The sequence below is a fragment of the Carettochelys insculpta genome, chromosome 31 (genome assembly GCF_033958435.1).
Source record: "Carettochelys insculpta isolate YL-2023 chromosome 31, ASM3395843v1, whole genome shotgun sequence".
Lineage (NCBI taxonomy): Eukaryota > Metazoa > Chordata > Testudines > Carettochelyidae > Carettochelys > Carettochelys insculpta.
In genome coordinates this window covers 7444842-7469257 of record NC_134167.1, presented here as the reverse complement: position 1 = coordinate 7469257, position 24416 = coordinate 7444842, and the positions used below count along the sequence as shown (strand labels likewise).

General features: G+C 48.2%; 1 long non-coding RNA gene across 1 annotated transcript; it reads left to right on the top strand.

Annotated features, from left to right (window-relative positions):
* Positions 1-14: 14 nt before the first annotated feature.
* LOC142004285 (uncharacterized) lies at positions 15-14482 on the top strand. The gene is made up of 6 exons (XR_012642964.1): positions 15-101; positions 199-2702; positions 3136-5735; positions 6169-8768; positions 9202-11800; positions 12768-14482. It is a non-coding gene; the product is annotated as an uncharacterized LOC142004285 (long non-coding RNA).
* The last annotated feature ends 9934 nt before the right edge of the window (positions 14483-24416 follow it).

The following is a 24416-nucleotide window of genomic DNA, read 5'->3' as shown; positions in this document are numbered from 1 at the left end:
GCTCGAAGTCGGGCAAGTCACTGTGCAAGTGTTTGAGGAACGTATGGGCGAGAGGCCGAACGTCCAGGCTGTTTGCAGATGCGAACAACCACCTTGTTTGGGTAGTTTACACTCAGTTTGAATCAGGGAGGTGCGTTTGTCGTCAGGGCGACTGACTTACACGGGCCCGAGTGCTCATGCTCTCTCTCTCTCTTTCAGGCAGCTCCAAGCACATAAGGTGAAGAAGGGAGCACCAGGAACATCAAGCGAAGAGGAGGAAAGAAGACAAGTCACTGAAGCTGGAGGAGAGAAGGAAAGGGACTCCGGGCACAGTTCCATCCCAGTAATCAGGGCTCAGGTCATTTAATAACACCTTATGGGGCATGTCGAGCCCACGAACACCTCGTGGCGCATGACCGCCCTGTAAGCAGGGTCCGTGTCCGTGCTGTTTTATCCTTTGGACGTAATTCTCTGTTAGCGGGATACTCAGAATGCCTACCCTGTAATCAGGGTACAAGTCACCTCCCCCTCACTTTCGAGGGACTTGGAGCTCTTGGGTAACGTAACGAATGTGACCGCCCTGTAGCCAAGGTCCAGGTCTTTGCCCACTTGCTCATTCAGCATTACGCCTTGTTATGGACTCTAGTCAGGATGACAACCCTGTAATCAGGGTGCAAGTCACATTCCTGTTGCTTCTGGGGGATACTGAGCTCTTTGGAACTCGGAGCAGAGGGACTCCCCTTCCCTATTATTCAGGCCAGTTCTCTGCCCTCTTGCCCTCTGATAACTTGCAGAGCATGACCGCCCTGTAATGTCGGGGCTAGGTCTCTGCCCGTTTACTCCTTGGCTTTATGCGCCTTTAGCCTTCTAATCAGAGGGACCGCCCTGTAATTAGGGTTGAGGTCCAATCCTTCTCACTTTTGGGGGTTTAGGGTTATCTTGAGGGCCCAGAGGAGCATGACCACCCTGTATTCAGGGTTCAGGTCTAGAGCTGTCTCATTGTAATTACGCTCCTTAATACAGCTAGTCAGAGTGACCACCTTGTAAAAAGGGCGAGAGTCACGTCCCCCTTGCTTCTGGAAAAGACTGATGTTACTGGAGCAGTGTGACCTCCTTGTAACCGGGGTTCAGGTCTTTGCTCATTTGGAATTGTGTCCTATCCTCAGCCTGCTGAATTTGACTGCCTGCCCTGTAATTAGGGGGCATGTCACGTGCCTCCTCTTAAGGGAGGACTAGGTTCCCCTGAATGCTTTGGGCTGAGCGACCACCCTGTAAGTAGGGTTCGGGTCTCCTCCTTTTCTCTTGTAAATAAAGGTATTTCCCATTAATCGGCTAGCCCGAGGGACCGTCCCGTAAGAGGGGCTTGGGTCCTTTCCCCTTTGGGTTGTTGGGCTAGTCACTTTGACCCCACCCTGTAATCAGGGTGCTGGTCTTGTCCCTTTTCCCTTTGTGTTTTTGAGGGGAGGAAGACTGGTCAAGCTGAACGCTGGTCGAGAGACCTTCTGCCACGAGCTCTCTTTCTGTTCTGGGAAGTCTCCCTTTGTTTTGTAGACGTGTGTTTGTGAGAGCCTGTGATACGAGTGGGTGTGAAAGGTTTTTACTTTCTTTATTTTAATTTTTTTAAGTTAAGCCGCTGCAGCGCTTTTTCTTTCCTCCTCCCAGAATCAGAAAAGGAGCTCGAAGCATATTTAAATGTGTGATCGTTTCTCCTCACCAAAGGGAAGGGTAAGGGCTCGGGTGTCACCTTTCAGTGCCTTGGACATTGTGAGACCCCGTCGTATGGGGACTTGGTCCACCCCTTCCGCTCTGCTTAAGCTGAGCTCCCTTTTAGGGGGCTGATGACGGTGATTGACCGTTAAGGGGCGTGATTTAGGACGCGAGGCTGAGCGTCACAGCTCGTGCCTTATCCCCTCCTACTTGGGCAGCGTGGCCACCCTGTATCCAGGGTTCAGGTCTCTGTCCTTCATTCTTTTGTCGCCAACTGCAGCCAGCTGGTTTGAGTCCTGGCCCTGTAATGAGGGGAGAGTTTGTGTCCCTTTGGCTGCTGGGGGACGTTGAGCTCTGTGGAACCCGGAGCAGCGTGCCCGCCCTGTAAGTAGGGTCCGGGTCTGCGTCCGCTCACTCATTTGGCACTATGCTGTACTCTGCTCGAGTGGACAGCGTGACACCCCTGTAATGAGGGTGCGTGTCAGAGGTGTCGGTAGAATGGGATAAAGTGAGCCCTGTGGTACTTCGAGGAGCTTGACCTTCCTGTAATTCAGGCTGCCGTCTCCGCTGGTTGGCTAATCCCAGTGACCACCCTGTAATCGGGGTACAGGTTTCAGTTCTCTTTAGAACTCTGGGAGATTAGAGCTATCTCACTAACACGGGCCGCTTGCGCTCCCTGTAACTAGGGTCTGAGTCTCTGAGGGTCCCTTGGCAGTGTGTTTCCTCCACAGCCTGAGGCCAGTGACAGCTCTGTAATCAGGGAATCTGGTCTTGACCCTCCAGTCTCTTGGCACTAGGCTAAGAGCAGCTAGCTGGCCTGAATGAACACCCTGTAAACAGGGTGCAGGTCTCAACAGGCAATAATTACGGTACCTCTGTAAAACTGTGTCCGGAGTCCTCCTGACCCTGCTCTGCATGCTGCGCTTCCAACTTGCCTGGAATTCTGCAGCCAAGTCTCCGGCTTTCTGCCCTGCTTACTGTGCTCCTGGAGATCCAACCGCCTGCTGCTTTTGCTGGTAAGCCCAGAAAGGGAAGGTACTGGGATAGTTTTGGACTAAGTCAACCCAGGCAGCACATGCTGGGACGCTGCTTTTGGACTACTTGTCCGTTCATCCCCTACTGCCCTTAATCACGTAATTCCTCTTGATTTGTATGGTGACTGCCTGGTAAAAGAGTTGTCAAGGGGAAATGTGGAGATTGAGGCTCCAGAGCCGGATGGGTTCGGTAGTTTTCTCACCCGACAAGTGTGGTTTGAGAAGTCGGGCAAGTCACTGTGCAAGTGTTTGAGGAACGTATGGGCGAGAGGCCGAACGTCCAGGCTGTTTGCAGATGCGAACAACCACCTTGTTTGGGTAGTTTACACTCAGTTTGAATCAGGGAGGTGCGTTTGTCGTCAGGGCGACTGACTTACACGGGCCCGAGTGCTCATGCTCTCTCTCTCTCTTTCAGGCAGCTCCAAGCACATAAGGTGAAGAAGGGAGCACCAGGAACATCAAGCGAAGAGGAGGAAAGAAGACAAGTCACTGAAGCTGGAGGAGAGAAGGAAAGGGACTCCGGGCACAGTTCCATCCCAGTAATCAGGGCTCAGGTCATTTAATAACACCTTATGGGGCATGTCGAGCCCACGAACACCTCGTGGCGCATGACCGCCCTGTAAGCAGGGTCCGTGTCCGTGCTGTTTTATCCTTTGGACGTAATTCTCTGTTAGCGGGATACTCAGAATGCCTACCCTGTAATCAGGGTACAAGTCACCTCCCCCTCACTTTCGAGGGACTTGGAGCTCTTGGGTAACGTAACGAATGTGACCGCCCTGTAGCCAGGGTCCAGGTCTTTGCCCACTTGCTCATTCAGCATTACGCCTTGTTATGGACTCTAGTCAGGATGACAACCCTGTAATCAGGGTGCAAGTCACATTCCTGTTGCTTCTGGGGGATACTGAGCTCTTTGGAACTCGGAGCAGAGGGACTCCCCTTCCCTATTATTCAGGCCAGTTCTCTGCCCTCTTGCTGTTTTGGCATCGTACCTCACTGGCAGTCTAGTGAGCGTGGCCAACGGCAATTGGGGTGCGACTGTCATTACTCTGAAGAAGGAGAAATACTGAGCTCTCTGATAACTTGCAGAGCATGACCGCCCTGTAATGTCGGGGCTAGGTCTCTGCCCGTTTACTCCTTGGCTTTATGCGCCTTTAGCCTTCTAATCAGAGGGACCGCCCTGTAATTAGGGTTGAGGTCCAATCCTTCTCACTTTTGGGGGTTTAGGGTTATCTTGAGGGCCCAGAGGAGCATGACCACCCTGTATTCAGGGTTCAGGTCTAGAGCTGTCTCATTGTAATTACGCTCCTTAATACAGCTAGTCAGAGTGACCACCTTGTAAAAAGGGCGAGAGTCACGTCCCCCTTGCTTTTGGAAAAGACTGATGTTACTGGAGCAGTGTGACCTCCTTGTAACCGGGGTTCAGGTCTTTGCTCATTTGGAATTGTGTCCTATCCTCAGCCTGCTGAATTTGACTGCCTGCCCTGTAATTAGGGGGCATGTCACGTGCCTCCTCTTAAGGGAGGACTAGGTTCCCCTGAATGCTTTGGGCTGAGCGACCACCCTGTAAGTAGGGTTCGGGTCTCCTCCTTTTCTCTTGTAAATAAAGGTATTTCCCATTAATCGGCTAGCCCGAGGGACCGTCCCGTAAGAGGGGCTTGGGTCCTTTCCCCTTTGGGTTGTTGGGCTAGTCACTTTGACCCCACCCTGTAATCAGGGTGCTGGTCTTGTCCCTTTTCCCTTTGTGTTTTTGAGGGGAGGAAGACTGGTCAAGCTGAACGCTGGTCGAGAGACCTTCTGCCACGAGCTCTCTTTCTGTTCTGGGAAGTCTCCCTTTGTTTTGTAGACGTGTGTTTGTGAGAGCCTGTGATACGAGTGGGTGTGAAAGGTTTTTACTTTCTTTATTTTAATTTTTTTAAGTTAAGCCGCTGCAGCGCTTTTTCTTTCCTCCTCCCAGAATCAGAAAAGGAGCTCGAAGCATATTTAAATGTGTGATCGTTTCTCCTCACCAAAGGGAAGGGTAAGGGCTCGGGTGTCACCTTTCAGTGCCTTGGACATTGTGAGACCCCTTCATATGGGGACTTGGTCCACCCCTTCCGCTCTGCTTAAGCTGAGCTCCCTTTTAGGGGGCTGATGACGGTGATTGACCGTTAAGGGGCGTGATTTAGGACGCGAGGCTGAGCGTCACAGCTCGTGCCTTATCCCCTCCTACTTGGGCAGCGTGGCCACCCTGTATCCAGGGTTCAGGTCTCTGTCCTTCATTCTTTTGTCGCCAACTGCAGCCAGCTGGTTTGAGTCCTGGCCCTGTAATGAGGGGAGAGTTTGTGTCCCTTTGGCTGCTGGGGGACGTTGAGCTCTGTGGAACCCGGAGCAGCGTGCCCGCCCTGTAAGTAGGGTCCGGGTCTGCGTCCGCTCACTCATTTGGCACTATGCTGTACTCTGCTCGAGTGGACAGCGTGACACCCCTGTAATGAGGGTGCGTGTCAGAGGTGTCGGTAGAATGGGATAAAGTGAGCCCTGTGGTACTTCGAGGAGCTTGACCTTCCTGTAATTCAGGCTGCCGTCTCCGCTGGTTGGCTAATCCCAGTGACCACCCTGTAATCGGGGTACAGGTTTCAGTTCTCTTTAGAACTCTGGGAGATTAGAGCTATCTCACTAACACGGGCCGCTTGCGCTCCCTGTAACTAGGGTCTGAGTCTCTGAGGGTCCCTTGGCAGTGTGTTTCCTCCACAGCCTGAGGCCAGTGACAGCTCTGTAATCAGGGAATCTGGTCTTGACCCTCCAGTCTCTTGGCACTAGGCTAAGAGCAGCTAGCTGGCCTGAATGAACACCCTGTAAACAGGGTGCAGGTCTCAACAGGCAATAATTACGGTACCTCTGTAAAACTGTGTCCGGAGTCCTCCTGACCCTGCTCTGCATGCTGCGCTTCCAACTTGCCTGGAATTCTGCAGCCAAGTCTCCGGCTTTCTGCCCTGCTTACTGTGCTCCTGGAGATCCAACCGCCTGCTGCTTTTGCTGGTAAGCCCAGAAAGGGAAGGTACTGGGATAGTTTTGGACTAAGTCAACCCAGGCAGCACATGCTGGGACGCTGCTTTTGGACTACTTGTCCGTTCATTCCCTACTGCCCTTAATCACGTAATTCCTCTTGATTTGTATGGTGACTGCCTGGTAAAAGAGTTGTCAAGGGGAAATGTGGAGATTGAGGCTCCAGAGCCGGATGGGTTCGGTAGTTTTCTCACCCGACAAGTGTGGTTTGAGAAGTCGGGCAAGTCACTGTGCAAGTGTTTGAGGAACGTATGGGCGAGAGGCCGAACGTCCAGGCTGTTTGCAGATGCGAACAACCACCTTGTTTGGGTAGTTTACACTCAGTTTGAATCAGGGAGGTGCGTTTGTCGTCAGGGCGACTGACTTACACGGGCCCGAGTGCTCATGCTCTCTCTCTCTCTTTCAGGCAGCTCCAAGCACATAAGGTGAAGAAGGGAGCACCAGGAACATCAAGCGAAGAGGAGGAAAGAAGACAAGTCACTGAAGCTGGAGGAGAGAAGGAAAGGGACTCCGGGCACAGTTCCATCCCAGTAATCAGGGCTCAGGTCATTTAATAACACCTTATGGGGCATGTCGAGCCCACGAACACCTCGTGGCGCATGACCGCCCTGTAAGCAGGGTCCGTGTCCGTGCTGTTTTATCCTTTGGACGTAATTCTCTGTTAGCGGGATACTCAGAATGCCTACCCTGTAATCAGGGTACAAGTCACCTCCCCCTCACTTTCGAGGGACTTGGAGCTCTTGGGTAACGTAACGAATGTGACCGCCCTGTAGCCAAGGTCCAGGTCTTTGCCCACTTGCTCATTCAGCATTACGCCTTGTTATGGACTCTAGTCAGGATGACAACCCTGTAATCAGGGTGCAAGTCACATTCCTGTTGCTTCTGGGGGATACTGAGCTCTTTGGAACTCGGAGCAGAGGGACTCCCCTTCCCTATTATTCAGGCCAGTTCTCTGCCCTCTTGCTGTTTTGGCATCGTACCTCACTGGCAGTCTAGTGAGCGTGGCCAATGGCAATTGGGGTGCGACTGTCATTACTCTGAAGAAGGAGAAATACTGAGCTCTCTGATAACTTGCAGAGCATGACCGCCCTGTAATGTCGGGGCTAGGTCTCTGCCCGTTTACTCCTTGGCTTTATGCGCCTTTAGCCTTCTAATCAGAGGGACCGCCCTGTAATTAGGGTTGAGGTCCAATCCTTCTCACTTTTGGGGGTTTAGGGTTATCTTGAGGGCCCAGAGGAGCATGACCACCCTGTATTCAGGGTTCAGGTCTAGAGCTGTCTCATTGTAATTACGCTCCTTAATACAGCTAGTCAGAGTGACCACCTTGTAAAAAGGGCGAGAGTCACGTCCCCCTTGCTTCTGGAAAAGACTGATGTTACTGGAGCAGTGTGACCTCCTTGTAACCGGGGTTCAGGTCTTTGCTCATTTGGAATTGTGTCCTATCCTCAGCCTGCTGAATTTGACTGCCTGCCCTGTAATTAGGGGGCATGTCACGTGCCTCCTCTTAAGGGAGGACTAGGTTCCCCTGAATGCTTTGGGCTGAGCGACCACCCTGTAAGTAGGGTTCGGGTCTCCTCCTTTTCTCTTGTAAATAAAGGTATTTCCCATTAATCGGCTAGCCCGAGGGACCGTCCCGTAAGAGGGGCTTGGGTCCTTTCCCCTTTGGGTTGTTGGGCTAGTCACTTTGACCCCACCCTGTAATCAGGGTGCTGGTCTTGTCCCTTTTCCCTTTGTGTTTTTGAGGGGAGGAAGACTGGTCAAGCTGAACGCTGGTCGAGAGACCTTCTGCCACGAGCTCTCTTTCTGTTCTGGGAAGTCTCCCTTTGTTTTGTAGACGTGTGTTTGTGAGAGCCTGTGATACGAGTGGGTGTGAAAGGTTTTTACTTTCTTTATTTTAATTTTTTTAAGTTAAGCCGCTGCAGCGCTTTTTCTTTCCTCCTCCCAGAATCAGAAAAGGAGCTCGAAGCATATTTAAATGTGTGATCGTTTCTCCTCACCAAAGGGAAGGGTAAGGGCTCGGGTGTCACCTTTCAGTACCTTGGACATTGTGAGACCCCTTCATATGGGGACTTGGTCCACCCCTTCCGCTCTGCTTAAGCTGAGCTCCCTTTTAGGGGGCTGATGACGGTGATTGACCGTTAAGGGGCGTGATTTAGGACGCGAGGCTGAGCGTCACAGCTCGTGCCTTATCCCCTCCTACTTGGGCAGCGTGGCCACCCTGTATCCAGGGTTCAGGTCTCTGTCCTTCATTCTTTTGTTGCCAACTGCAGCCAGCTGGTTTGAGTCCTGGCCCTGTAATGAGGGGAGAGTTTGTGTCCCTTTGGCTGCTGGGGGACGTTGAGCTCTGTGGAACCCGGAGCAGCGTGCCCGCCCTGTAAGTAGGGTCCGGGTCTGCGTCCGCTCACTCATTTGGCACTATGCTGTACTCTGCTCGAGTGGACAGCGTGACACCCCTGTAATGAGGGTGCGTGTCAGAGGTGTCGGTAGAATGGGATAAAGTGAGCCCTGTGGTACTTCGAGGAGCTTGACCTTCCTGTAATTCAGGCTGCCGTCTCCGCTGGTTGGCTAATCCCAGTGACCACCCTGTAATCGGGGTACAGGTTTCAGTTCTCTTTAGAACTCTGGGAGATTAGAGCTATCTCACTAACACGGGCCGCTTGCGCTCCCTGTAACTAGGGTCTGAGTCTCTGAGGGTCCCTTGGCAGTGTGTTTCCTCCACAGCCTGAGGCCAGTGACAGCTCTGTAATCAGGGAATCTGGTCTTGACCCTCCAGTCTCTTGGCACTAGGCTAAGAGCAGCTAGCTGGCCTGAATGAACACCCTGTAAACAGGGTGCAGGTCTCAACAGGCAATAATTACGGTACCTCTGTAAAACTGTGTCCGGAGTCCTCCTGACCCTGCTCTGCATGCTGCGCTTCCAACTTGCCTGGAATTCTGCAGCCAAGTCTCCGGCTTTCTGCCCTGCTTACTGTGCTCCTGGAGATCCAACCGCCTGCTGCTTTTGCTGGTAAGCCCAGAAAGGGAAGGTACTGGGATAGTTTTGGACTAAGTCAACCCAGGCAGCACATGCTGGGACGCTGCTTTTGGACTACTTGTCCGTTCATTCCCTACTGCCCTTAATCACGTAATTCCTCTTGATTTGTATGGTGACTGCCTGGTAAAAGAGTTGTCAAGGGGAAATGTGGAGATTGAGGCTCCAGAGCCGGATGGGTTCGGTAGTTTTCTCACCCGACAAGTGTGGTTTGAGAAGTCGGGCAAGTCACTGTGCAAGTGTTTGAGGAACGTATGGGCGAGAGGCCGAACGTCCAGGCTGTTTGCAGATGCGAACAACCACCTTGTTTGGGTAGTTTACACTCAGTTTGAATCAGGGAGGTGCGTTTGTCGTCAGGGCGACTGACTTACACGGGCCCGAGTGCTCATGCTCTCTCTCTCTCTTTCAGGCAGCTCCAAGCACATAAGGTGAAGAAGGGAGCACCAGGAACATCAAGCGAAGAGGAGGAAAGAAGACAAGTCACTGAAGCTGGAGGAGAGAAGGAAAGGGACTCCGGGCACAGTTCCATCCCAGTAATCAGGGCTCAGGTCATTTAATAACACCTTATGGGGCATGTCGAGCCCACGAACACCTCGTGGCGCATGACCGCCCTGTAAGCAGGGTCCGTGTCCGTGCTGTTTTATCCTTTGGACGTAATTCTCTGTTAGCGGGATACTCAGAATGCCTACCCTGTAATCAGGGTACAAGTCACCTCCCCCTCACTTTCGAGGGACTTGGAGCTCTTGGGTAACGTAACGAATGTGACCGCCCTGTAGCCAAGGTCCAGGTCTTTGCCCACTTGCTCATTCAGCATTACGCCTTGTTATGGACTCTAGTCAGGATGACAACCCTGTAATCAGGGTGCAAGTCACATTCCTGTTGCTTCTGGGGGATACTGAGCTCTTTGGAACTCGGAGCAGAGGGACTCCCCTTCCCTATTATTCAGGCCAGTTCTCTGCCCTCTTGCTGTTTTGGCATCGTACCTCACTGGCAGTCTAGTGAGCGTGGCCAACGGCAATTGGGGTGCGACTGTCATTACTCTGAAGAAGGAGAAATACTGAGCTCTCTGATAACTTGCAGAGCATGACCGCCCTGTAATGTCGGGGCTAGGTCTCTGCCCGTTTACTCCTTGGCTTTATGCGCCTTTAGCCTTCTAATCAGAGGGACCGCCCTGTAATTAGGGTTGAGGTCCAATCCTTCTCACTTTTGGGGGTTTAGGGTTATCTTGAGGGCCCAGAGGAGCATGACCACCCTGTATTCAGGGTTCAGGTCTAGAGCTGTCTCATTGTAATTACGCTCCTTAATACAGCTAGTCAGAGTGACCACCTTGTAAAAAGGGCGAGAGTCACGTCCCCCTTGCTTCTGGAAAAGACTGATGTTACTGGAGCAGTGTGACCTCCTTGTAACCGGGGTTCAGGTCTTTGCTCATTTGGAATTGTGTCCTATCCTCAGCCTGCTGAATTTGACTGCCTGCCCTGTAATTAGGGGGCATGTCACGTGCCTCCTCTTAAGGGAGGACTAGGTTCCCCTGAATGCTTTGGGCTGAGCGACCACCCTGTAAGTAGGGTTCGGGTCTCCTCCTTTTCTCTTGTAAATAAAGGTATTTCCCATTAATCGGCTAGCCCGAGGGACCGTCCCGTAAGAGGGGCTTGGGTCCTTTCCCCTTTGGGTTGTTGGGCTAGTCACTTTGACCCCACCCTGTAATCAGGGTGCTGGTCTTGTCCCTTTTCCCTTTGTGTTTTTGAGGGGAGGAAGACTGGTCAAGCTGAACGCTGGTCGAGAGACCTTCTGCCACGAGCTCTCTTTCTGTTCTGGGAAGTCTCCCTTTGTTTTGTAGACGTGTGTTTGTGAGAGCCTGTGATACGAGTGGGTGTGAAAGGTTTTTACTTTCTTTATTTTAATTTTTTTAAGTTAAGCCGCTGCAGCGCTTTTTCTTTCCTCCTCCCAGAATCAGAAAAGGAGCTCGAAGCATATTTAAATGTGTGATCGTTTCTCCTCACCAAAGGGAAGGGTAAGGGCTCGGGTGTCACCTTTCAGTGCCTTGGACATTGTGAGACCCCTTCATATGGGGACTTGGTCCACCCCTTCCGCTCTGCTTAAGCTGAGCTCCCTTTTAGGGGGCTGATGACGGTGATTGACCGTTAAGGGGCGTGATTTAGGACGCGAGGCTGAGCGTCACAGCTCGTGCCTTATCCCCTCCTACTTGGGCAGCGTGGCCACCCTGTATCCAGGGTTCAGGTCTCTGTCCTTCATTCTTTTGTCGCCAACTGCAGCCAGCTGGTTTGAGTCCTGGCCCTGTAATGAGGGGAGAGTTTGTGTCCCTTTGGCTGCTGGGGGACGTTGAGCTCTGTGGAACCCGGAGCAGCGTGCCCGCCCTGTAAGTAGGGTCCGGGTCTGCGTCCGCTCACTCATTTGGCACTATGCTGTACTCTGCTCGAGTGGACAGCGTGACACCCCTGTAATGAGGGTGCGTGTCAGAGGTGTCGGTAGAATGGGATAAAGTGAGCCCTGTGGTACTTCGAGGAGCTTGACCTTCCTGTAATTCAGGCTGCCGTCTCCGCTGGTTGGCTAATCCCAGTGACCACCCTGTAATCGGGGTACAGGTTTCAGTTCTCTTTAGAACTCTGGGAGATTAGAGCTATCTCACTAACACGGGCCGCTTGCGCTCCCTGTAACTAGGGTCTGAGTCTCTGAGGGTCCCTTGGCAGTGTGTTTCCTCCACAGCCTGAGGCCAGTGACAGCTCTGTAATCAGGGAATCTGGTCTTGACCCTCCAGTCTCTTGGCACTAGGCTAAGAGCAGCTAGCTGGCCTGAATGAACACCCTGTAAACAGGGTGCAGGTCTCAACAGGCAATAATTACGGTACCTCTGTAAAACTGTGTCCGGAGTCCTCCTGACCCTGCTCTGCATGCTGCGCTTCCAACTTGCCTGGAATTCTGCAGCCAAGTCTCCGGCTTTCTGCCCTGCTTACTGTGCTCCTGGAGATCTGACCTCCTGCTGTTTTGCTGGTAAGCCCAGAAAGGGAAGGTACTGGGATAGTTTTGTAATGATTGGTCTGAATCTGCCACTTGTAAAACAATTCCAGGGCTTATCGCATTCTCTTTATCGTTGTCCATATTAAATTTTGTCCTGGACCCTCTCTCTTTATTTTTCTTATCATTTGTGATGTCAAGTTTTTTAGGGTTTTTTGCCCTGTTTTCTGAGCTTCTCGGTATATATTATTCTGTTGTTACTGGTAATATCAGAAAAAGAATGTTCCATGGAACTTTTATCATAAATCTGTTTTTACAATTTCCTTTTTCTTTTACAAAGCTCGATAGCAAAATTAAATTACTTGCTGCTCTTCATCTAATTCCTGATGCTTTATAAAGACTTTTGAACTCTTTGGTGCAGTGGTTTACACAAGTATAATAAGTAGTTTGTAGAATTAGCTTTCAGATCATGTTCACTTTATAGCCATTGTTGTACCGTTTTGCTTGCTGTGTATAGTGCTAATTTAGTGAGTGAGGCAGATTTGCTCTTCTTAAAATGCATTGATATTCTCTTAATTATTCTCCTATTATGTTTGATGCATTAGTCTTTGCAAATGTAAATTCTCATTTGTTGTTTTGTGCCTCTGTGTATTTCACCAGTGCATTCCTGAGTTTGAACTGTATACCATTAATCCAAAAGTAAGATTTCTATTTTAAATAAGCAGTCTGCGCTTTATCCTCTTGTCCAATTGTATGTTAAGTTTTGTCCTGTCTTTAAATATGTAACATGCGTATTTTATGTTTATCTAGAACCTCACATAGCATTTTAAGTCTTTTGTAACTGACTTAAGAGAATGCCAAGTCTGTGCAAGACAAATGAGAAAGTCACACAATGAATCTAAGTTCAGCTGAAGGAGTTTATTAATACATTTTCTCAAGCCATGTGAAATCTCTTGCATAATGTAATATGTCTTTAAAATACTATTTTTTGTTTCTTCTTCAGGTTTATACCATGTCCAGAACCTTGGTATGAAAATGCATAGGAAGGATAACTGAACAAATTGACTTGCTTCTCTCACCTTAATGTTAATAGTCAGTATATTACAAACAAACAATTACTTGTGGCACCACAGCACTGCCTGAAGACTGGGAAAACAGTTACTGAATAGGAAGGTCCGAGCAGAGAACTATCTGCCAACTTCAAACTGTTATGTCATCTTATTGTATAATCATGTATGTCTTAAACTGTCTTTTACTAAGGATTCCATAAATCATGCTTTGCGCATTGTACTTTCATATTGTAATAGAAAATCAGAATATATCTTTTTTAATTCATTTGTTCATGAAACTTAACTTTTCTGCTGTAGCCAATAGAAACTTGATGCAAGTAAATCTTACTGGTTGCCAAACAGAAGCCCAAATCATCAAGCAATCATATGAAAATTATTCAGGAAAGCCTGGTAAAAACTATTAGTAAAGCATAGAAGAAACCTGAGAAGTTGGATGTGGGTGGCCACGCTTAAGAATGTTGAAAGGTCTTTCACACACTATTAATATTTCTCCCAGCCAATAAGAAAGCCTATTTTTATATCAAAACAGTATCGTACCCATGCTGCCATATGGAATCAACTTTCTATCACCAATTAGAAATTGTCAGTGGAACTGGTTATTTGCATGTAAATGTTGATTTCATCGAGCTACATAATCAACTATTTACAATGTGTTTTAGCAAAGTGACTACCAGATTTTATGTAAAAGAGTTAGACATCTTAGAAAATGTGTTCCTTTGACTTAAATGTCTCACTTCTATATAGCTGGGTGACAAATACTTTTTTTTTGTTTTTGTTTTTTGTTTTTACTGACAGCTTCATCACCACTTACCAAGGAATAACTGTAGACCTGTAATTCACAGACCTCAAACAAGTGCACACTGTTGGCTCATACCTTACTATTATTAATATATCACAACCTCCTACTGCAAGGGCAAAGATGTAATTTAAGGGAAGGCATATGTTTGTTTGGGAGGAGTAATTAGAGGTGACAACTCTTTCTTAATTTTGTATTCTTAAGATTGAACAGATTAATATTTACTCCAGATAATACTTAATATCAAAACTGTGGATCTCTCACACATTTCTGAAATGAAACAAACTAAAAAGCTAACCTGAAAATTTTCTGTTACTTCTGCTTTGAAGCACCTACTCTACGTAAACAGTCACACTACTTAAGTTGTGCCACACATTCAATTTTAACTTTGCACATATTATGTCAGAACGGTTGGAGGAATTTTGGTTTTTGTGTATGTTGGTGTAAGAAGTAATCATGGTGTTTTAATAGGTTTTTATGCTTACTGAATAAAGTGGATGCTTAAGGGTGATAAGGTGGATGTTTTATATAGGTGCTTTATTGTTAAATTAGTATTTGTGTGGAGGTACAGCGTTTTGTCATGACTGGTTTTCAGGTATTGATTTAGTGTGAACTGTTGACAAAGTGAGATGTTGTATATGTTCTTTATTAGTTGTACTTAGAGGGCAAAATTGAAGTTGGTTGTTTGGTGCAATTCTAGAGATGTGAAAGTTAATTTAGAGTAGGTGTTTGAAAGCATTGAAGTTGGAATAATTCATGTTAAATTCATACATTTAACTTTTGTCATGTCACCTTTCTTGGCTTTCTGTACCTTATTAATGTTTATGTAATTAAATAAAATGTAAAAATTCAGGGGTTGCCTTGTTTCTGTCTTTGGCTGACTAAAAACAAATTTGGCAAACCTGTGAAAAATGTTGGTGTCATTACTTTTTAATTAAATTTTCATCTTTTTTTTATCTTTTTTGTGATTGTGGGACATAAACTGGCAATGTCGCAAGTTTCACTCTTCTTTTACATCACATGTTATTTGGCAGACTCCAGTGCAGCATGACCTTGAAATGCAGATGAAGATCTCATTACTACTGTACTTAGGTGCATAAAGTTGCCCTCCTTGAGCTTCTAAGGCATGAGAGAATGAGACTTGGTAGGTTCCTTCACTGCCCACAAATTGTCTAGTTAGCTTGAGTTCTGCAGGACCTAAAGCTCACTATATGATGTGGTTACGCTAAGATTGGCCTAAAACAGGCAAGGTCCTTTGATTTGGGTGACGTTCTACTTCAGGTTTTTTTAAGTGGCTAAATATACCATTTTTATATTTAGTTGTGTCTCTTTTTCTCCAGAAATTAAATCACTAAACCCCACATGTAGCAGCATATTAAAAATTTCATTCATCAGAGTGCTGGTTTGCTGTCTATTTCTGGCTTTGGGCAAATTGCTTCACCTACCCATGCCAGTTTAAAATGGGGGTGGGAAGGATGATTATACTTTCCTCTCTTGTGAAGAGTTTTGAGATCTACTGAAGAAAAGCACTAAACAGTATTTTTACTAAACGTGAGATTCCATATGGGTGGGAGAGAACTAGAGATAATCTTTAGCATGGGTGCATGAAGATATAATTAACTATGCTAATACTGTGAAAAAAATATCCTGATAAATAATTAATTGAAATGGTCTCAATCTTGGCATTCGTTAATTCCTAATTACCAGATACTTATTTCAATCATACAAAAAATTAGGGGATGTGCTTGACTTTTTACTCTTGCCCTATGACTTACTATTCAAAAATGGGAAATTTGGAAAGCACGTACTCAATATTAGGTGATCTCTCACTACAAAAAGTTTAAGATAGGTGTAGTGAATAGGTGGATAACATCCAAATCTGATTTTCAACTGCTTTTGAGTGCACCCTAAAATATCTATTTTCTCTAGAGTCAGGAGCTTGACTATACCTTGGACAAGCAACTTGCAGGCTTTGGAGTTTGTTCCTGGCTCTGCTCATGCAAACCCACTCCTGGCATATTTCTGCACTTTTTCAGGGGCCAATTTCCTCAGCTGCAAACTCAATGGGGATTTACAGAGGGGTGGATTAAAATCCAACTCTCCTTCCCACACCGTATGACTGTTCTGCTTTGTTCTTCTTCCTCCAAATCAGAAGTGATCCTTTGGGGACAAACACTTAAAGTGCATTAAAAGGACAGATGCCAGGATGGAAGAGGCTTCCTGGTTTCTTGTGGTTATTTCACTTTCTTCATTTTACGTCATTCCTGCCTCTCAGTTGACTGCTGAGCCACCTTGACAAGCTGTTTACAATAATGAAGAGCAAGATCAGGTTTGTGGATGGAGACCAGCCTGGCCATGAAGGGGATAGACTTGGGGATCTCTTGGCATAAAACTGTATTTGAAATTGGGATGTGGTTTCCCAGCTCACCACATGGGCAGCAATTGGGCAGAGTGGATGTCAAGGGAACACCAGCCACAGCAAGCAGAATACTATGCAAACAAAAAGAAAAAACAAGCCAATGAGAAGTCCTGTTGTACCTTATGGACTAACAGTCTTATCAGAGAATAAGCTTTCATGGACAAAGACCCACTTTGCCAGATGCAGGGTGGCTGCAAACTGACTGGCTGCTGCTGGGGTGAAAATGTCATTTGTTGCATATTAAGCACCACAGTTTCCATGTAACGTGTGCTCTGGACACAAGGGTGGCTGCTGTTCAGTGGCAGAGGATGGGCAGCAGCTTAACCTGACACACATAACAAGAGATGCCAGAAGCTCACTCACTCTCCTGAATGTGCCTCACACCTTCCCTAGTGGTACATCCAGGCCTGGACTTAGACTGTGGAGACTCCCCAGGGGATTGCAGCAGCAGCGTCTGCCCTGCTAAGGACAGACAGATGGATTTACACAACTCCTGGGTCTCAAACCTGTTCCTGTTTCCTTCACAGCCCCCATACCAAAAGGTGGGGCAATGTGCAGTCTGGGTCTTGTTAAAGAACCATTTCAAGGTGAAGGAGCCGCAAGAGCCTATGTCTCTGTCCTCCAGACACATGACTGAAAAACACAACAGGCAACAGAGAGCTGCTGATACAGCTGGAAACATTATGGGTGGTTGTTATCAGGGCCAAATCAGAGACACACACAGAGTTCCCTGTAAGTTGTGTGCTCATGCAGTTCCTCTGCCAAGACTGCAATGCTGCCCAGCTGATTAGCAGAGTGCCCACACCTAGGATTTTTATTTCTGCTGGTGGTGAACATTGGCACATGCCTCAATGTACATAATTATTCTGCACATGGATGGAAAAGATTAGAGAGAACATTGAACAGGGACTTCCAGAGCTAAAAGCAGAGGCTGCTGCATGTTGAGCTGAAAAGCCTTGGCTATCTGGCTGGGAATCCAACAGACTCCTGTGGATAAGCCCAGAAGGAGGTTGCCTTCCCTAGCTGGGTGTTCACCAGAATTCCCATTGAGGGCAATGAATTACTAAGGGCTGCAGAACTTGGCCCACACAACCTCACTTCCTGCTGAAGGATCCAAGAGCACACAAGGGCTCCACCTGAGATCACACCATAGCAGAAAATAGCACACAGCTCTCTTAGTCCAGGACCTTCTTGGTTAGGCCATGTTTCCCCCCCAGATGTAGCCCAGTAGAACCACCAAACTCTGAGGTAGCCCAGTGGTACAAAATGCTGGACTTCCCAGTGACACCTGTGGTTCTCAAAACTTTGGACTGGTGACCCCTTTCACACAGCAAGCCTTTGAGTGCAACTCCCCTGCCCTTGTAAGTTAAAAACACTTTTTCATCTCTGTAACATTATAAATTCTGGAGGCAAAGCAGCATTTGGGTGGAGGCTGACAGCTCACAATTATCCATATAATAACCTAGCAACCTTCTGGGGGCTTCTGACCCCCACTGTGAGAACCACAGCTGTAGACCCTGGGCTCAGTGCCCTATTTGCCCCAAAAACTCAATGTGGCAGCTATGCCAGGCTTCTAGACAGCAGCTCAACTGCTGCAGAAGATGCTAGAGCTCCAGTCAGTTATTTCACAAAGCATTTATCTTGAATCAAGTTCTTTCCTTCCCCAACCCCAGTTGCACTCAGACCTGTATCTGAGAGAATCACAAGGATCAGAGCATACTACAAGGGACATGACAACAGAATGCAGGCTACAGAACCAGTGCAGAGCAATTCTAATTTCAGTTGACCCTAGCACCCAAGGAAGGAACAATCTCAACCACTAACATTGCAACAGGCTTAGGATAGTCTTGTACTGGCACAGCACATATGGTGTATTTAATAGCAGCAGCACAGCTGAATAATGAAGCACATCATCTGTCCCAGGCAGACTCACCTGGACCAGCTGTAGACCACCCACCCACCTGATGAGAAAGATTCCAGAAGATCATGTAATGGGAGCCTGCAGCTGAATGCAGGGTCCCCTTATATTCCTGAGCAGGCCCAGTTCTGAGTCACACCCTCCAATCATGTGACCTCCTTGGACTCATTCCCTTAACCTGAGAAGGCAGAGGCACACCTGACACAGGTGATGCTGAGCCCCAACCCCCTTAAGAACTCAGCTCTCTCCCTGTGGAAGTCTCAGTTAGGGCTGTCTTTGCTTGGAGCAAGAGCATATTAAGTAATTAGACCTGTGGCTGAGAGGCAGAGCTGTTGGGTACTCCTTGAATGTGTTACTGGGTTGAGCCAGAGTTCAGTCAAAGCCATTTGAAATGAAGTTGCAAAAGACAGAATGCTGAAAACAGCAGAGCCACAGCTGCAACAGATTCTGGGAACCAGGCTTGGTGAGACAGCAAGTAGGAGATACAAGCTGTACAGCCAAGGAGAATATTGTGCGTGAACCAGAGCTCCACTGAAGTTAGCTGAATTCCCAGAATCCATGGCAATTCTAGCCCAGCTGCCTTTGACCAAACTCCAGCCCACCTTTTGACAAAGCCAATTAAATTTGTCTCATCAGTTGGTGCCATCTTTCCAAGACATATCTCTGTGCATCCACACATCCCTCCTTAGGGTGACCATATTTCCCTGTCCCAAATATGGGACAGGGAGATATGGGGGCAAGGGGCAGCGCCTCCTGGCTGCATCAAGCCTTGGGGAACTGGCACCCCCAACCCTGAGCCCCAGGGAAGCGGCAGCCATGGCCATGCCCATCCCCAGCCCCCAAGAGCCTAAATAGGGGACAATTTGTCCCTTTAAAAAAATAAGTCAGGATGCTTTGTTGGCATCCCAAGTAGAGGACCATCCCACTCAATACAGGATGGTTGGTCACCTTAAGGTTAGGCTAGATCTACCCGGCTTGTGTAGCGTGAAAACTCTGGAGATTCCATGCTCAGAGGCAGAATGAGGTCATGGCAAAGTTTCTCTGGGTAGTTTTCCTAATTGCCATGTTAGAAAATATTATGGTCTCTGCAAATGGCTTTGTTATTGTGACTCAAGCTGAAGAAATATACAGTTCTTTGTAAACCAAGCTGTCAGCTGAATGTCTCCGCCCGAGATCTCCAGTGAGCATTTAGCTGAGATGTTTGTATATATGGAATTACTTCTCTTCAGTTGTTTGTCATGATAGTAAACAGAAGGGATAACGACAAACCATGCATCACAACAAACATTGCCGTGCAAAGCTGAACAAAAGCTAACAAGGCTACATTCTGCAGAGCCTGGGCAGGTAATACTCTGTGTCCTCTTGGCTTCCCTCTTTGGGCAATGACATCTGGACTGTCAGCCAAATGACTCTTGTAGGGGCTGACACACCAGGTTGGCCCAGTAGCCTGTCCAGTGTAGAAGAGAAGGGGAGGGGGAAGGTCCCATTTCAAAGGCAGCTTTAGAGTGGACAATTATGGATTAACCTGCCCCTGCATGGCCATTTCTCAGCAATCCTAGGATTGATTTACACCGAAGCAAAAGCATGTGTAGGACACTGCTGCTGTCCCACATGGAATGTGACTGGGTCTGCACCCTCTAAAGGAACACTGGGCTAGACTCCCCAGTGGTGCAAATCAGCATAGCTCCACTGAAGTTAATGGGTGAGATCCCCTGTTGGGTTAAATCAACAAGGCAGTGTAGCCTAGTGGTGCAGCAGCCAGCTGGGTTATGGTCTCCTCTCTACTACTGGCCCCATGAGTGACACTGGCCAAATACCTCAATTTCCTGGTCTATACTATGGAGCTATGGAAGCTGATTAAAGCACGATAAGAGCACTTGGTGCTAAATGCTATTAGCACATTGAGGGGCCTCATCCCTAACTGGTGTAAACTGGCATAATTCGAGTGACTGCAGTGCAGCCTTGCAGATTTATACTTGCCAAAAATCTAATACATCTGTTTTAATCTTGGAGACATTTTAAGCCTTGGTGAAATCTTTCTTATATGCACCCTCCATGCTTTCCTCATGTTCAGGGCTCCCCCAGCAGCTTTTGGCTCTAGCCCTTCTAATGCTCTTGGTTACTCTTCCCTGCCGTGTTCTTTGCAGTTCCTCCTCCATCCGTATGGGCCTTCCTTTGCTGGCTGTGTTTGCAGCTGGAATGAGCTGCACCCAAACCCTTGGGCAATGAGTAATTCATGCTGAATACTTTCCAGTGCTCCTCTGGCCCGTCTCCCTGTGCTTAGCGCAGGCCAGCCTACTACATTCTCCCTCGGTTTGCTCTGCACACATTCAGACCTGCAGGGGTTTGTGCATATTTGAATCCCATTTTATGCCAAATTTCAGACTCATGTCGGACACAGGAGCCACACTCCATCCCGCCTCCTCCCCCAAAACTGGCAAACCCCTAAGAGCATGGCAAAACCTTTACCAGACCAGATGAATGGTTCATTTAGTCCAGAAACCTGCCTCAGAGGGTAGATGGTGCTTTGGTGGAAGAAGAGCACAGCTATCCATATCAGCAATGCTGTGAGCTCAGGTGGGGCCCTTGGTTCCCTCTCGCATTTTCCATCCATGGGAGGAATAAATCTGTGCACTGAGACACCTGGAGATGCGCACCGCCAATAGAAAAACATGCTGCCCACTGTGGCACTGTGCTAATCAGCTGGGCGGCACCTGAATTTCTCCTGGGGAGCTGCCCAGGCACTCCGTTTCCAGGGAACACGTGTGGCGAACGCACGCTAGTCTCCTGCACTTGATCTCCTTATGCCCTGAAGCAGGAGCTGCAATTGCCCTGCTCTTAGCCATAAATTATCTCCCCTTTATATCAGGCATGGCATTGTCAGGCATATACATCCATATCTCTTCAAACCCCATGTCTGGGCCCCTCTCAGTACGGCATGCCTTGCTCCCATTAAAAGTAACCAGCATCATATACACCCCTTCACCAAGAAATGGAATTATTGGGGACTTGTTTAAAGGAGAGTAATAAATCAGACATAATCTCTCCTTCCCTCCTCCCCCCTATATTTCTTTGACTCAGCCAGGGCTCCCTTGGGTTGTTGCCACATTGTTTGTTTTGTTTCCTGTAACTAGAGATCCTGAGCAGGGTTCCCTCTAATTCCATCCGTGGACAGAATAAATTTTGTTATGCGCACTGAGGCATATGTGGATGTGCACCACCAATGGAAAAATCACGCTCTCAGCTGTGGATGCTCTGCTAATCAGCTGGGTGTCTCCTGAATCTCTCCTGGGTGATCGCCCAAGTGCTCAGCTGACAGGGAATACTTGGAGCCAACTCCTTCCGACACCAAATGGTTTTTTTGCAAGGGCTCCAGCCCAGTTCAGCTCAGCTCATGACTCCCACTCCCAGTAACAGCTATGGCGCTGTGCCGGCTGACATACTGTGTGCTTGCAGGGAACAAAGCCACTTGTACCACTGTAGCCAACGTGCTGCATTCACAGTCCCTGAATGGGCCCTGGAGACTGATTCTCCCTGTGCCCTCTAGAAAGAGATCTTCTAGGTTAGCCCCAGGTGGTACAGTGGCAGGGGCTGACACTGCCCACCCTGACCCACACGGGTGGATAAATGCAGGGCTTCATTCTCCAAAGCTGCCGCCAGGGTTCCCTCCATTTTTTTCCATCCATGGGCAGAATAAATTTTGTTCTGTGCACAGAGGCATGTGCAGATGTGAAGCACCAGTAGAAACACATGCAGCTGGCTGTAGGTGCTCAGCTAATCAGCTGGGTAGCACTTAAACCCTTTCCTGGATGGACGCCCAAGTTCTCAGCTTACAGGGAACATGGGATGCCTCTTCTATCAATAATATGGGGATGGGTGGGAAGTGTCTTTTTGTAGGTAACTCCATCTTCCCCTGTTCGCCTCTGCCCAGTATACTTGTGACCGTCCCTTGGCATATGTGCATCAGATGCCCTTACAGGGCACATTGTGCCACTCTCTGCCCTTGGAAACGCTGGGCGTGTTTGTGGGCAGACGTACACGGCCTCACCTGAAAAACCCCAGAGCTCAGTGTGCAGGAGAGTAGGGGGCGAGACACCTCCTGCTTTCATTCACATATTTCTTGGGTGGACAGAGCATTCTGCGGTCAGCTTGACTTCACCCTGTGCTGAGGGGCTATTTATAAGGAATTGCTGCTTGCGTACACGGCCAAGTGCCTCCGTTTCCAACCCAAGGTATAATGTTGCCTTTGTTCACTTTCGGGCTGAGGCAGCAGAGTCAAAGGAAAAGTGCACCGTGCCTTTCATTCCATCCCCCCTCCCTCCCTACAACAAAACCATGCATGCTTTCTGTTTAAACAGCGCACAGTTGTGAAGGGCCCTGCTCTTTCCACGCACACGCTGTGGCCTCAGCAACTGCTGCAATAAATCAAGAGGAAAATAGAGGCTGCCAGTTAGACTAAACAAGTGCATTTGCAAGGATTGCTAACCCTCATTAATCACCCTGACAGTCCTAAAAACACATTTCCCCTTTAATGACTGTATTTGGATAATCAGAGCTTTTTCCTCCTCAGTTGGCGTTTGAGGAACGGACAGCTGGTGTTATTATAGCCATTCACGGGAGAGGAACAGGGGGCAGGGTCAGTGGAGTGTCAACCACTGGAGGTCTCCTGCAATTCAGGGCGAGCTGGAAAAAGTTGTTGTTATGCAATAAAGAGGAGAGCCACTTGCTGCCAATACAGATCCAAACACACACTTACCAGTGTGCAAACACACACCTGTGTTAGCCCAGCCATGTTCTCCCCTGCTTACCCCTCCAACAAAGGCCACTGGGTTCAAGAGGCTTATTCTTGGTTCGCTGTGTTGCCTGGAGTTGCTTTTTACCTTCCGAATAAGTTTGAAAGCCGGTACATTTTTCTGTGTAAATGATGTCATACATTAATGCACAGCACATTATGAAAATGGTAATTCAAACCCATAGAACTCTAAATTAAGCCATACGTTATCCAATGCACTCAGCCATCGATTTTGCAGAAAAGACAGGATGAAATCAAATCACACAAACTGTGGAGTGCAGATTGTTAGACAGAATAATTAATAAAGTGCATCCCAGAGCTCTTACTACAGGATGAATTCTGCAGTAACCAGGGCATACAGTAAACAGGGAGTTAGTTGGCAACACAATCATTTTGTAACAGAGAAAGTCGCAGTGTGTTGACTGGCATCAGAGGATACTTTGCAGCATTTACACATTCTGGGAATGCACTGAAGTCTTTAAGCTACACTTGAAAATGTATGACAGTTGTTTCCTAATGTCTTCCAATGGGCAGGTCTCCAAAAGAATCAGCAACTTCATTAGAATCATAGGGTTGGGAGAGTCCTCAGGAGGTCAAGTCCTACCACTTGCTGAAAGCAGGACCAAACCTAACTACATCATCCCAGCCAGGGCTCTGTCAAGCTGTGACTTGGAATCTCCATCCCAAGAGGTTTCTACCACCTCTCTATGGAACGCATTCCAGTACGTCACCAACCACCTCATGAAATAGTTTTTCCTAATATCCAACCTAGACTTCCCCCACTGCAACTTTAAACCATTGCTCCTTGTTCTGTCATGTCACACGGATAAGACTCTCCATTCTCTTTGGAACCCCCCTTCAAATAGTTGAAGGCTGCTATCAAATCCCCCTCCTCACTCTCTTCTCTAGACTGAATAAGGTAAATTCCTCAGCTTCTCCTCATGTCATGTGCTCCAGCCCCAAATCATTTTTGTTGCCCTTTGGACTCTCTCCAACATGTAATGGGGGTCCAGAATTGGACATCATCTTGATGTAGCCTCACCAGTGCCAAAAAAAGGGGATTTCAGTTCCCGAGACCTGCTGGCACTGATCCAACTCGTGCACCCCAAAATGTGTTAGCTTTCCTGGCAACATGCGTATGCTGTTGACTCATGTCCAGCTTCTGCAGAGCAGGGCCTGGGGACTGCAGTGGTTGTGAACTGCTGTTCAGCCAGTCAGTGCCCCTCCTGTAGCTGTGCTTGGGATTCTTCTGTCCCAAATGCAGGACTCCGCACTTGTCCTTGCGGAACTTCAGCAGATTTCTTTTGGCCCATTCTAGAGGACTACTCCATCTGGCCACACTCCCTCTGCCCCACTGAAGAAAGAAGTGATTCCTGAGAGATTGGAATGCTTTGACAGGGAACTGAATGTTGAGTGCAGCTGGACTTCCTCCAGGACAGAGCTTTGACCCCTCCCACTCAAAAGCCCCCACTGACTTCAGTAAGACAACTCACCTGCTTCGAGTTCAGTGCTTGCTTACGTCCCTTGCTGACTCAATGCCCCAGTCAACTCAGGCTGTGCCTTGGCCTGCTGTGAACTCTCCAGCCAGCTGTGTTAGGAGACCACCTGGGCTTTACTCCTTCCAGGTCCTCTCATTCCCCCCACTGCCTCCTGTTCT